The sequence below is a fragment of the Agrilus planipennis genome, unplaced genomic scaffold (genome assembly GCF_000699045.2).
Source record: "Agrilus planipennis isolate EAB-ADULT unplaced genomic scaffold, Apla_2.0 scaffold33, whole genome shotgun sequence".
Classification (NCBI taxonomy): domain Eukaryota; kingdom Metazoa; phylum Arthropoda; class Insecta; order Coleoptera; family Buprestidae; genus Agrilus; species Agrilus planipennis.
Window position 1 is genome coordinate 775,611 of NW_020438896.1, and position 14,796 is coordinate 790,406.

Below are 14,796 nucleotides of genomic sequence, written 5' to 3' on the forward strand. Positions count from 1 at the left end.
GACAATAACATGTATTTCTCTGTATTGTTTTATGATCTTGCTAAACTAAGTTTGATCCATTTGGCGTGGCTCGAAACCATTTAGAAAGTGCAAATTTGCGATACACACAAATGTTCTCCATAAACTTTTCATCAAACATTTATTTTCTTCTACGTATAGTTTGAAAAGAATTTTCATCCTTGTTCACATTAGGAAAAATGTTAATTATGTACTTATAATAATAATAATTTCACTGTCAACTACGACTTAAGGTTATGGAAGTTCCTGTTTATAAAAAAGTTCCATTTGAAACCAAAATCCTGTGGTCTTTTGTAAATATCTATTATTATGTAGACTGCTTTTGGAACAAAACCAAACAGGATAGATTATTTTCTTACAAATATAAATCATGAGTACTCAGTCATATTCCCTAGTAGAAATGATGTAGGGCTAACCTTAACAGACATCCCGACCAGATCAAGATTTTGTAGGGAATTGGTATTACAATATTTGTATTTGACCACTGGCAGGTGGTGAAAAAAGTTTCCCATTACGAAAATCCTTGCTTATTTGTTTCCGGCCCAAACCTGACTGCCCTATTAAAAAGCTGCACGGAACACCTAATTTGCTTCAGTTCGGTCCTGATTTGACTGTCGTATTGTAAACGTACATGAAAAACCTTAATTTGCCTCAGTTCAAACCCGACAGTATTATTTTATTGTAATCCTGTTAGGAACTCCTTACCAAACCCGACATGATACGATTACTAAATTTAATTTTTTTCTTTTTTACTAACTTTCTCTTTAAATGTGTACCCAAGAAACATACTGTAAATGTAACTGTTATTACTCTTGCTTTGTAACAAATTCATCATGTTAAATTAAATCACAAATGTAACACTTCATTCACAACAAATTAGCAGCTTTGTGATAAGTATCGAAGAAGAACGAAATACAATAACGAGAAACGAAATCCGTTTTTAAATATTTTAATATCATAGTTTCCCGTGTTTCAATGCATTGAATCAAGTAATGCTCTAAGGGTTGTTGTCATATACAGTAAAAAGTAAACTACATACCGAGTTAGAAACAGGAGAGGGTGAGGAGATTTTAGGATGTTTTTCTTTTCACAAGGATCACGCAAGGAAAAAGGCTAAAAAACATTGTTTTGCAGGAATTATTGAACCATTGACGTTTATATAACTAATACATCTGATACATGACGATATAGTAGTACTGACGTAGCTTGAAATAAAATGGAAGCGATAGTGACAAAACAGTAATGTATAAAAATAAATAAAATAAAAAAAATGCCTGATTTTCGGTACTTCTCTAAGAAGTCAGATAATTCAGAACGGAAGGAACAGTGGAGATATAGAACGGAGGATAGCCCAGGGTCGAGTCGCTTTTAACAAAAAAAGTCACTTCTATACTTGCGAAAGGTTACTTTAGACATTTGAAAAAGATTGTTAAAGGTGTATTTCTCAAGTACGGTTCTGTACTGTCATGTAGACGATGAGCGCGGCGAACAAAAGGTCAGAAGCGTTCGAAATGTAACAGGCGAATGATGAGGATATCCTGGATAGAGAAGTTTAGAAATTAGAAAACCTAGGAGAGAAGAGGGCACTATCAAAGTCAATCAGAAATAAGCGCAAAAATAAGGGGGACACCCAGAATTTTATTTAGTGACAATGTTAAGGGACAATAACCCTAAACTAAAATGTTGTACTACTTGTGAATTTCCCATATTTTGATAAAACAGGGTAGTAGAATTCATTTGAATATCCCCTTCGGAGCGTTTTGAAGGAATTAACAAGTAAAACGTGTTTAGTTTGAATGGTGTCATGAAGTTGTAATTGCACTAAGGCATGAGCAAAGGCTGTCTTAGATGGTTCAGAGTTTAGGTTGGTAGGGCACCTTCTCAGTTATGTGGTGCTAGTTAGAGACATATTAGAAGCAGAAACAGGGGTTAGGAGGAGTAAAAGTAGACTCAGATTGGATTACTGTTCACAAATAGTTATGGATTTGGAATGTTATAATTTTAAGGAAATGCGAAGATTAGGTCAGAATAAGAAAGAGCGGAGGTGCGTGTCCAACCAGTCTTAGGACTGAAGACCCTATAATGATCATGATGATTTACGAAACATGAAGGGTTAGTCAGAGATGTATTAGAAGTTCAGCACTAGTCACAGAGGAACAGGGCAGGCAATCATAAATTATTAAAATCCTTGAACATACGTTGCAAATTAATAAAATTTTTACAATAAAACGATAGGAAAAGTAAAGCCTATGGTTTACGAAAGGTAAGTGGCATATAAAGTCAAGGAAATTCTGAGTGGAGGTGTGTCTCGAACCAGTCTTAGGACGGACGACCCTTATCATGATGTTGATGATGATGACATCTAATACACAGAAGAGGATAACTGTGAGGTGCAAGCTGAGGCGCTCGCAGAGATTGTGGAAAAGATGGAATGTAATGAACGAAGAGTTATATAGTAAGAGCAGACATAAAAACAATTATCGTAGATCATGGGAGAAGAACGTTTATTTTACATAACTGAACACTAAGTGTCAAGCGTTTTGGATTTTGGTTTAAGATTATATCTACAGTTAATCAGTTTGAAGATCTGTTTAACCAGGTACTTCTAATGCCACTATCATGTACTCGCACTGCCACTATCGCCATTATTTAATGAACATTCTTATATGCATACAATTTTCTCTTAAGGATAATGTATATACGAATCTACGAAACTTGCTACTGTAATTATCTTGAAAACAGGTTTTTACTCAAAACAGCCGTCATGACCGCTGTGCTTTAATCTGCTGATTTATCATTACGACCACATTAGATTTTGTCATGATAGATATTCCCCATTAATGGTCTCTTATACATTTTCTAAACGGTAACCATACCTACAAAAATAACTTTTGAAGCATTATAGTAAATACTTTCAACAATGTCAAGGTCATTATTCCATCACCCCCGGTGTTTCTTCATTTATCAGTAAGCGTCAGTATTATACATTTAGTAATAATGCGGCTGAGATTCCCGCGAGTTGGCAAATATTTGCAAGAAAACTCGTCCATTCTCTTATGCACCCCCGACTTTGTCAAATTGTTATTTGCCAAACGAGACTCAGATGCGTGTATGTGTATGTGAACGCAGTTTATGGTGTTCGCTTGCGGCCACGTCCCGTCGTTCATATATATTTCTATATCCGGGAAAATGGATAATTGAATGTGACGCGCGATGTTGCCGGTCTGGGATCCGCCCTAGACGTCTATATGACGGCGATCGTAATAGGGGTAGATCGATGGCGCTTGCAGCCGCCACCCAACCGTCCCTCTTACACCCCCAACCTCGCTAAACGAACGAAACCGGTCGCGTCATTCGCCATGTACACTTACCCACCCTCACGTACTTAACCCCCCGAGCTACCCCAAACGAAACACGAAAATTGTTACGCACAGGTGCAAAAATTCGCCACATGCTGATAAACTACAACAAAATCGTGATGGAGTGTTCCGTCCTGGAAATGAATATATTTGTTTAACAGTTTATCGGTTGATGATCCCCGTTGTGATTTATAAAATGATTTTTCCAAATAGAAGACATAAAAAATAAAGAAAGAAACATTCCTTCTGTTATCGTCGTGAAACTTAAAGGGATATAAGTTCCTAATGGCGCTACTGAATTATTTTATTTATCTATTCTAGGCACTCTGTAACACAATGTAATTGTTTAAACAAATTATAACTAAACTTGAATATGGTGTAGTGGTAGATTCGTAGTTAGGTTACCTGTAGTCGTCAGTTTTCTGTATGGTGGGTGCCTACCGGGAAAATTTACATTATGCCTACTGAAAAATTCATAAGTGTGTAACCGTCAACTCGGAAGCAGCTTGAAATTGTATTGGATAATGGTATAGACTGACGCGCAGGTTTTGCGAGAGGATGAATTATAATATTTGGAACATTTTGACGCGAACGCGTGTATCAGGATAATAAACGAAATTAGAAGTTTGATGAAATCGTTATTCTGTATAATTACACCTGTACAACTGTACAACCATAAACAATAAAATCCAACTGAGCTTACTGGAAGGGAGTAGTAATATCAATCTTTCCAAATATAAATGTGATTCCTTAAAGAGAAATCGTTAAAATATATTCTCAGTTTAATGAGAAATAAAAACAAACAACAGAATGTAAAATGCGAAATTTCTTCCCTCATCCATTATTGATAAACTGTCACCGTCACAAATATTTAAAATGAAATCTTGTTTTTTACAATTTTCTCTAGTAGTTACGAATACCTGGTTGCTCTTGCCATGTGTTAGAGGCAGAGATGTTGATATCATGTTTATTGTTTGTACATAACCCAAGAAATTTGTAATGACACATGGACACTCTTGATGGCATGTACATAATATAATGTCAACAAAGTTTGCATTGGGTAATAAAGGTTACAAGTCTAGTAATAATCCGTCTACACTTACATACTAAAGACAAGTAATGAAAACCAAGAATCTTACCTTGAAAAGGCGTACCATTGGTGTGTGTGCATTCTCCAAGAAAACGCGTATTGGTTCTGAAACAAAATAATATGGATCGTATTGCATTTCCACGAACATTCGCTAAAGGTATTTTAAATAACCCATAATTATTTTCTGTAGCATGCAAAAAAATAACATTTTCAAAGATAAAGTTAAAAAGATAGTAGGACCTAAAAACACCTTTGGTAGGAACCTTAAATCAGTCTTACATTAGTAACATATACCTAACTATGTAGAATATACATATATACGTGTGCATGCTAAATCGTGACTTCATTGCATGCAAGCGTCAAGTTGGCGTCCATGCATGCACATGGTTAGTCGGAAACATGCTTGCACCCATTCATTCTCTCACAAGCCAGGGTTCAGTAGATGCAGTCGACCTGTTCACGTCATCGAGAACTTGAAGAGTAGAATCAAACAAGGCGTGCAACGCAGAACGAAAGTAATCAAATACGTACCTACACTTAATTGATCTCCAGTGTGCGTTAAGTATGCAAGTGCTTACTTGTTATTATTAGAGCATGTAGGCTGTGGTAACGGAAGACAATTGAAGGAGGCGCATCGATCACGGACCACTCCGCGATTCGCGGCATGCATGCATACATTATTATTACGGCAATTAGCAAAAAGTAGGTTATGTTTTACCTCTTCTCTCTCTCTGTGTTTGTACAAGTGAGTGTGTGCTTGCGCGCTGTCTGTATAAAAGTAGGCACGCCGGCGGCTGTCGAACACAACTAATGATTGTCACTATACTATCGAGTCGATTCGAGTAAAAGCAAGCACCCCGTGGTAGTTGTTGCTGCGTTATACCTATAGGTATGTGGCATGCGGATTGCATATAGCATATAGGAGGGGCCCAGCGCAGTCGTATACATCTTAGTGTTATGGCCGTACTCACATTGGAAGATAGACCATCAAGTGTGCCGTTGCCGCCGCACAGCCAGCGAGCGATTGTAAAAGTTTTAGGACACTTGCCGCGAACCCCCCTCGGGCTTCCCCCGCCGGTGTCGTCCGCTAACTCTCTCGCGTTGCCTCGCGCTAACGGATAGCCACGATACAGTCTGTTTCAATTGCAAACTCAAATTTTTCTCATTGCCAGTTCCACATCAAAATTCCAAATTTCAACTCAATAAGTAACAAGCACATATTGAGTCAGGTGAGCGACATCCCTGCAAGATTTTATTAGTTACAAATCTTTCCAGGCTGTTAATTATAACATCTGTATCAATTCCCTTTTAGATTGTACATAAAATGTTAAATCCAACTTCAAAAAGGAATTGTACTGTTGCAGTTTGTATTTGCGAATGCATTTTTGAGTTGTTCAGTATAAAACAGTTCTCATTAATTGAGTAGCGTACCTACTGAAAGTTGAGGTACATGCGTACAGGTTGTGACGTTCAGAAATTTAGTAAAATTTTAGTCGTCACGTCGTACCTATTAAAGGAACATTAGATCACCGATTTTGCCTTTGATAAAATGTAATTGTAAGATATTTTCTCTGCAATTTTAGGACCAATTTGGGCTTCCCATTCTGAAACGTTAATGTGTAAATTGTGTATTTCACACAACTGTAACGTATTTTATGAATGATCTTGCTATTGACCACCAACACTCAGTCTTCATCATCATCATCTTTATCATCATAGAGCCGTTAGTCTTAAGACTGGTTGGACACGCACCTCCACTCTTTCCTATCCTGATCTAATATTCGCATTTTCCGAAAACTAAAACATCCTATTTATGAACATTAGTCTATTCTAGATCTCGCTGTACTCCTGTCAACCCCTATGTCTGCTTCTTATATGCCTTTAATTAGCTCTTTATGCCTTAAAAGGTGCCTTACCAACCTATCTTGCCTATTTCTTATTGATTTCGATGGTGCCACTGTTCTTCTACTCTTTTTATTGCTTCCTCATTTCTAACCTCTATCCACGGATATCCTCATTACTCACCAGTAAGCCTGTAATACCACATTTCTAATTCAGTGGGTATTGAAAAAGGAGTGTATATGTATGTACCTATATTGCTTTGCCCATTTGAGTTGATTTTTGTTTTTAAGGCTAAATATAATCATCCAAATGCAATACTTCACGATCTGGTCAAACCAGAACTAAATCTTCTGAGAGTCTCAAACTTTAAAAAAACCGTCACGTCATAATGTTAGATACGCATCTGAAACACCATCATGGAGACATGTATAAATCCAGAAAATCCTTAGTAGATATTCATGCCACACCTTTTGATTTGTTTTTGTCAGTGTAGTATAATATTTATAACACAATGTAAATAACACAGAATCCTTTCAATAAAGGATCTCATGCGGAACGGGCTGTACCTTGCGCCACAGGGATATATACATTGGCTAGATGTAATGAAGCTGCCGTCTGTCTCCTTTTTCGCGCTTTTTTTCTTTTTCTTCTTGCATGTTTTTCTACCGCGTCTTCGACAGGATATCGAACTTACTCCCCACGTGACCTTTGCGTTTCTTATTACAATATCGTCCGTAGTCCCGTTTATACATGTTGAGAAAAAATAGGTGAGCATTCCGCCCTGTTCCCCCAATGTCGTCTAATTAAACTGGGTCGGTTGGAACAAAAATTAACGGGAGACCGAATAATAAAGCCTAGACCTTTTCATTTCAAATAAGAAAACCTCTCAGAAAAAATGAAAAATTAACACAATGAAACTTGGTCCAAAAGAAGAAACAGAAGCATTTCTGCTCTTTCCATATATTAATATGCCTACTTACGTAAAATTGAACTAAGTTATCTAAACTTTTTATTGCAGGTATTTATTAATAAAAGAAAAGAAAGAAAAATATGTTTCAACAAAACTGTTTATTCCTCCACAATTGTTTCGACCTCTAAAAGGTCATTTTCAAGAGTACAATAGTTACTATTGTAAAATGATATGCTAAAATAACCTTTCAGAGATCGAAACAATGGTCGAGGAAAAAACAGTTTTTTTGAAACATCTTTTCCTTTCTTTTCCTTTATTATTGAAAATGTTTCATCGAGAATACACCTTTGAAAGGTATTTATTATAAAAGGAGAGGAATGAAACTTAAAAGATGGTAAGAAAGGTATTATGATGCCCTGTGCTATAGATGGCCAGAAAATAAAAATCATTTGTGTGTATTAACGTTAATAAAAAAGTCAAAAGATGAACATAGGACTGGAATCGAACCCTAACAATCTAAATAAGCACGAATCGTTTCGATTGTAACAATTTTATGCAATTGTTTTTAAAATGTCAGAAAGTAATTTATTCGTAGGTATATTAGGCGTGTGGAATTTCGACCATCACGCAATTTCCAGTAGGTACCCATATGCATTACCAATAGTAAAAGCAACTGACTTTTCCTTTGTTTACTATAAAATTAAAGACGTGAGATGATTATGTAGTAAGAAAGTAATGACAATGTTATTCGGTCTGCTACGTATATAAAACATGAACTATAGCTAGTATTGTTAGCAAATACTACATTGTTAGGGTCCTTGCTATCAGATATCCTTGAAAATTTGTCCTTAGTCAACACTCCCACGTTGAATAATAACAAAATGTCTTTCTTCGAAACGCTGATTCTGAGCTGCCATAAAATTGCTTGTTTCCTCTAGTTAAGTATTCAAAGGTTGTTCCAATTCACTTGACTTACAGAAGACAGGTGTTCTCTATATAACATCCTCTTTAAGTTGTTCGATAGTAATAATCTGCTCAGCATCAACGTCTCAAATTTACTACAAGGTTTATAGTTGCATTGCCCTAATGACAAGTTTATTTACGTCTGTTTTTGATGTTTTCATTATTACCATTTTTGAATATGTTTAAGAAGACGATACCTATCACACTTTGCTACCTGAAAATTTCTATCATTTTCATGATATGGAATTGCTTATTGTAGTACTGTTCGACGTAGCTACCTATACGAAAATTTATTTTGCTCTATCTATATATCTTCAAAAAAATTAGCACACTTACCTAAAATATCAATTAACCACCTACTATTTAATTTTAATTTAGAAATTAAACTACATACATCTTTTTAATTTGTATATCATCCAAGACAGCTTTAGGCATAAACATATCATTATTGCGTTTGCAGATGATATAGCAGAATACTTATTGATTAGCTTGTAGCAAGGAGGAGTTAGAGTTAACTTAAAAAAATAAAGTTTGGTATGAAAATTAATAATAATAAAACAAAACTATCGGTATGTAAGGGATGTTAAAGTAGGATTAGGGCTAATATGAAAACAGGAGACGATAAACTGAAAGAAATAGCTGATTTCTGATATTGAAGGAGTCAAATCACTCAGGATGGAAATAACCCTAGAGGTATAAAACAAAGAATAGCGTAGGGTCGAGTCCTCTTATAACAAGAACAAATCATTTTTGTGCTCGAGGTCGAATAATTTGGAAATTCGAGATCGATTCTTAAAGATATGTTTGGGACACGGTTCTGAAAGGTGGACGGCGGATATTGTAAAAGAAAAATTTAAAAACGTTTGAGATCTGGTGTTATAGGAGGATGTTAAAAATGTTATGTGGATTAGAGTGAAAAGTTTGAAATAAGGATATACCTTACAGAAAGAGTAGGAGGACACAGGGAATTACGGTTTAGAGACATACTAGAAGCAGAAACAGGAGTTAAGAAGAGTAGATTGATGTTCCTAGCAAGTCAAAAAGGCTGAAAAATCTGAACAAGTAGAAGAAACATATGAAATGTCTGAAATCCACTTCCACGTCATATATGCGAATTTCCTACGAATAATTAAACTTATACTTTAACTTTAACCATACAACATCTAAAACAAAAAAGATTTTTGTAATTTCAGCATTTTTTAAGAATTTTCCAAGACGAGCGGATAAGATGTCCGCAACTGAAATTTAAATTATTATTTTATATATACGCCGAAAATTGGGTAGTAGTGTAGATTGTAAAATGTTAATGGTAAAAAGTTCAATTATTGTCTATTCCAACGTGCAAAATTTACTTAGCAATTACCGGAGAAAAATTTTAAGTTCATCATCATCATAAGGTCGTCAGTCCTAAGACTGGTTGGATACACAGTTCCACTCATTCCTGTCCTGAGCTAATCTTCGCATTTCCCTAAAACTAAAACATCCCACATCCTTAACTATTTTCTAATCTAGGTCTACCTCTACTCCTCTTAACTCCTGTCTCTGCCTCTAATATGTCTCTGAGTAGCCCTTCATGCCTGAGAAGGTGTCCTACCAACCTATCCCGCCTATTTCTTATTGACTTCCATAGAATCCTCTGTTCTTCTACTCTTTCTCATACCTCTTCATTCATTTCTAACCTTCTCCACGGTATCCTCATCATTCGTCTGTAACACCACATTTCGAACGCTTCTAACCTTTTCTTTTCTGCCGCGTCCGTCGTACATGTTTCGCACCCACACAGCGCCGCGCTTTACGTTTAAAACTTTTTAGAACTTATAATTTGATCGTTCGCGAGCCTAGAAGTGACTTCTTTTTATTGAAGGTGACTCGACCCTGCGCTTTATATCCCTACTACTCGTTCCGTCCTAACTTGTCTGACTTCCAAAATACTGAAAATCAATCACTTCTAATTTTTCGTCTCCTATCTATTTATTTAGGTAGGTAATCCTAAATGATTTCTTCTTATAAAAGAAAAGAATAAGTGAATCTAATAATAATAATCATCGATCATATTTCAGGGCAAGAAGTACTGTTAGCTCTATAAAATTTTAATAACAATAAATTGGCAAAAAAAAACATTTTCATCAAACAATCATTTTTTAGAAATTAATTTTGGACTAAAAGAAATAATTTTACCATAGACACACTGAAATTAATTACCTACGCCACTGAATAATTCTGGTTATGAAGTTTTTCCTTAACGTATGTTGCAATTACAATTTATATACAAAAAGGTGTATGTAGGTACTTCAATTTGCCAACAATGCATCAATAAGAGGGTTTCAAATTAAATTCGGTTAAAAATTTATTTAGGAAACTGATCAAAAATGTCGAACGGAACCGATGTTTCCTAAAGAAGTTATTTCACGTAATTGAGCAATTCTGTGAGAGAGTTGGGTTCGTTTGATCGAGACAAAGAAAGAAGGGTCGCCGTACTGTCATACAGTCCAACCAGAACTTTTGCTTAACGCTTGGTGTAACGGATGGACAACATAATCCCTGGCGTTCCCTAGACACAATAAAACTTCCAAAAACGATTGGAACTATAATAACAAGACACAGAACTGCTAGCGAAAACAAGCTCTTTTTATGAACAAAGCAGCATAATTCACGGAATAATGCCACACTTAGTAGCACTTTGTCAGTGGATTCTTCGGCCTGTTTCTAAGAAAAACGATAAAATTAAAAAAGAAAAAGAACAGATTTACTTTTTTTCGATTCCTATGCCTTGCGTTTTGGTCATTGAGACGGACGAATGGAATCGTTTCTTATAGAGACGAAGACCCTAATAACCAATTTTGTGATCTTTTTTATTTTTGTTTTCTCAAAAAGAAATGTATATTAAAATTCGTATTATAGTTCTCTATTCTGGTCCATTTTGCCCAATCGCAAGTACATACATATAGACGCCCATTCAGTAAATATGCCGGATTTCGGTAATTTAAAAATGAAAACTAATTTTTTTCAAAATTTTATCGTCATCATCATAGGGATCGCCTGTCCGCAGACTGATTATACACTAATCTCCACATTTTCTAGTCTACGCAATTCCCACATCCGTAATAAGATACGAATAGTAACCTAGGCAATATAGGTAGGTTTTTTCTCTACCTCTCTTTCCCCTGCTTCTGCTTTTAAACTATTTACGAATAGTAATCGAATGTAGGTTTCTCTCTGTCCCTTTTCTTGGTAGGACTTTACTTTTTAAATAAATATGTGAAGACACATAGATGTTGTGAAGGCTTATTGTAATAGAAGAACATGTGCTATATTTGCGTTCTCTGAACATCATTCTTTTCTTAAGATACAAAAAATATAAATTTATTTAAACGGAAGTTACCCGGAAACTGGTCTTATTTTTGGTTAAAGTTATCTTAAAAAATGACTTTATGATAAGGATGAGAGTTTGGCGGAGATAATCGTTAGAAATAACTTAAAATGGCAATAATATAAGTAATTATATATTTGCGATATATTATTTGATTCTTTTTACTGTAGAACAAGAATACTCTTCACTTAAAGTAAGTCAGTAAAGATTGTTTACTTCATTTGCAAGATGCGAAGGTGCATAATAATGAACATGGATTTCAGTAACGGCAAGTCGTTTTGTATTCTTGTTTTGTTTTTTGTTACGAAACGACATCATTCTCACAGAAAATCAATAAACCGTAGCACTGTATCACTGTTTATAGAGATGTCAGTTTAAAATTTTGATTAGGTATGCCCGTCCGAATCCAGGATAAGCCGTAAGCGGATATTTTTCGGTGAGAGAAGGGGAATAAATCTATAAACCATCTTTAAGATTGATTTTTGATACAAATCAGAATATGTTATAAAAGATTTTCCGAAACAATACCATTTTCTAAAAAGTAATAGACCAAAATAATAATATTTACAAGTATATTTGATTGCGAATAATGACATAAATGGATAAAAAAGTCCATTTCTAAACATTTTATTTTATGGATAATTTCGGGTTTTATTTCGGTGTTTCTCAGATTTTAAGATTGATTTTTTTGAATTAAGTGAACCTTAAAACTAAGACTAAGTACATGACGTGGTTTACGGACCACTAACGATTTCATCTCGATTTAACGAGCTCGATTATAATACATACATTAAGGTCGATTTATATGCTTCCCCATGAGTGATGTATCTTACGTTTGGCTAACGCTTTCAGGCAAACCCCGGAGTACATAATGAGATTGCAGGACTCCACAAAAAACTTTAATACAAAAAGTCCTTCAGTGGAATTCAACATAGAATCGATAGTTCATATAAGCACAATGATCAAAAAATTTCCGTGAGCACCAAGATGACGTCAAAGTGCAACTTAGTGATACTGAAATTATTTTTATGTGTCCTCTAATATTGACAGGTTGAGAGGCATAATTAAATTACCTTAATACGCAGTAAAGTGTAAGGGCAAAGGTATATAAGTATCTACCGAGATCTGTGAGGCATGTTAACAGCAAGAAGTGATTTTAGTTTATTACTTATTAAATTGTTTTAGTATGTACCTATGTACCCATTAATTACAAAAATTCTATTTGCGTATAGAGCAATTTTTGAACATTGGACCTCGAATATCTCTGATCGAAAACCACTTTTCGGACTTGGTACCAATGGAAATTTTCTATCGCAGTGTTGCAAGTAGGCGTCCATTAATTACGTGAGGCGATTTTTCGATCCCCCTCGCCCTTGGTAAAAAGTCGTGAGATTTTGCTCGACCACCTTTCTCCCATAACAGTCCAAATCTATGCAATCGCGGAGCTACTGTGCTGCTTGCATTCGCATAACGGCGTTTTAACTCCACTAATTGTAGAGATTGAGCGGTTATTAAAGAGTATTGTATGAAAATAAACAAAAGTAAAATAAAAATAATGGTATGCCAGGAAAGAAAAAGTAGGGAAAGAGCGAATATAAAGATAATAGACGAAAAATTAGAAGAAGTGGGTGATTTTAGGTATCTAGGAATTCAGATAAGTCAGGACGAAAGGAGTAGAAGGGATATAAAGCAGAGGATAGTGCAGGTTCGAATCGCCTTCAATAAAAAGAAGTCACTTCTAGGCTCGCCAACGATCAATTTAGAAAATCGAAAAAGATTGTTAAAGAAGTATGTTTGGAGCGCGGCGCTATATGGGTGCGAAACATGGATGGTGGACACGGTGGGAAAGAAAAGGTTAGAAGCGTTCGAAATGATGGGGATACCGTAAATAGAGAACACTAGAAATGAAGAGGTATTAGAAAGAATAGGAGAACAGAGGACTCTATGGAAGTTAATAAGAAATAGGCAGCGAGATAGATTGGTAGGACACCTTCTTAGGCGTAAGGGGCTAGTTAGAGACATATTAGAGACACAAATAGGTGTTAAGAGGAATAGAAGTAGACCTAGATTAAATTACTGTTCGCAAATAGTTAAGGATGTGGTATGTTCTAGTTTTAGGAAAATACGAAGATTAGCTCAGGATAGGAAGGAGTGGAGGTGCGTATCCAACCAGTCTCAGGACTGACGACCTTATGATGATGAATAGTAGAGAAACATGATTTACTTAATTTAACCCAGTTTATCGCAATATTTTACACTATTTCATGCAAAAGAAAAATTACGTGATATTAACCGAGTCCTACCCTTCCCTACATGAAATTAGGCTCGGGGTGGTCGAGACAAACACCTAACGTAATTGCGGGATGCAAAGGACTCACGTTGAATTTTACCGAAGGACTCTTTCTATTGGTTTTGTGCTAGGTCTTTTCAAATTAGAGCAACTGAAAACTTACCATTATAAGCATGTGGCGTATTTACCTACTAATGTAGGTACTAATTAGTTCCGAGTGGTTTACTTTTCAATATTATAGCGAAAAAATGAATCCTTACTAGTAATTATTAATCTTTCTAACTACTGAACCTCTAAGTTGAGAGTATTTAAAGATCAACTGCATAAACTGTGAAGAATGATCTAATGACACTAATATCAACTTTGGTTTACCAGCCCGAATTGAAAGCCACTGTGACCTCTATGAGGACAGTCCGATGCTCCTGGGGAAACAAACCCGAACAAGAATGCAAGATTTATATCTTCACTTTAAACTAATAGCGACTTTGCTAATCTTGCATTTCTAAGTCGACTATTTTAGCAGAATAATTTGTAATAAATAATCTTTTTGCCTCTAAATCATTGATTGAATGAGCTGAACTACCGACAGTCGCAAAAACGTAGTTAGTTATGGTGTGCTGCGTTTGATTGGGATACTAGTTTGATACTAGTTCAATGGTTCCTAACCTTTTTATTATTGTTACTCCTGTAACCTATTAGGAAAACTGACTTTACCCCGACCTTAAAATGTTATCAATACAAACAACATAAGCAAACACAAATATCTGTAATAATCACAAATTGCACATTAGTCTTACAATTTTATATACGAGGGTGGATTGATAAGTTTCCGGCCTAACCAAGAGATGACGCCACTAGGCCTACCTTGAGGTGACATTCTATAGTACCATCCTTGGATAGCTTGTAGCTATAGTTTCAGCCCGATCTCCTTGCTAGTGTAGGTTTGACAGCACG